This window comes from Papaver somniferum, chromosome 3, assembly GCF_003573695.1.
Source record: "Papaver somniferum cultivar HN1 chromosome 3, ASM357369v1, whole genome shotgun sequence".
NCBI classification, from domain to species: Eukaryota; Viridiplantae; Streptophyta; class Magnoliopsida; order Ranunculales; family Papaveraceae; genus Papaver; species Papaver somniferum.
This window is the reverse complement of record NC_039360.1, coordinates 166135454-166136024: the sequence shown is the minus strand read 5'-3', so window position 1 is coordinate 166136024 and position 571 is coordinate 166135454.

The window sequence follows — 571 nt, the reverse complement described above, 5'->3', positions numbered from 1 at the left end:
AGAGCAGGAAAACACTGTAAACCTAACAAGTTTGTGTTTGATCGTTCCTTTTAAATTTACCCATGGGAAATTTAATAGGAAAGATTGCTCCTGGCATCTGTAACGCACACCAGAATTCCTTAAGGATTGTTCGAGGATTATTATGGCTAAAACCTCCTGGATTACATGATAATCTCTTTTCATCTAAAAGGGAAGATTTAGATGATAAGAAACAGTCTAAAGGAAAAAAAAATAAAAAGAAGGATAAACGCTCAATACGCTCAAGGATATGGAAACTCTCTAGATTAACTCTTGATCTCTATGAGGAATATTATCGTGATGGATCAATTGACAAAGATCTGTTTAAAGCGTTCGAAGGCGTTTTTAAGTTCTTAGAAAAACTTAATTCTCTTAAGTCTAAGAATCATTCCGGGAAGGGTGTTGATTTTGTTAATACTGTACAACCCAGAAATCGGAAATATACTTCTTCTTTCCCGAACAAACGGAGGATAGAAAGCTCCAGCTGTCCCGACCATCATCATTATTTTGATTATACTACAGGGAATGTTCACACTTATCAACCAGACATGCC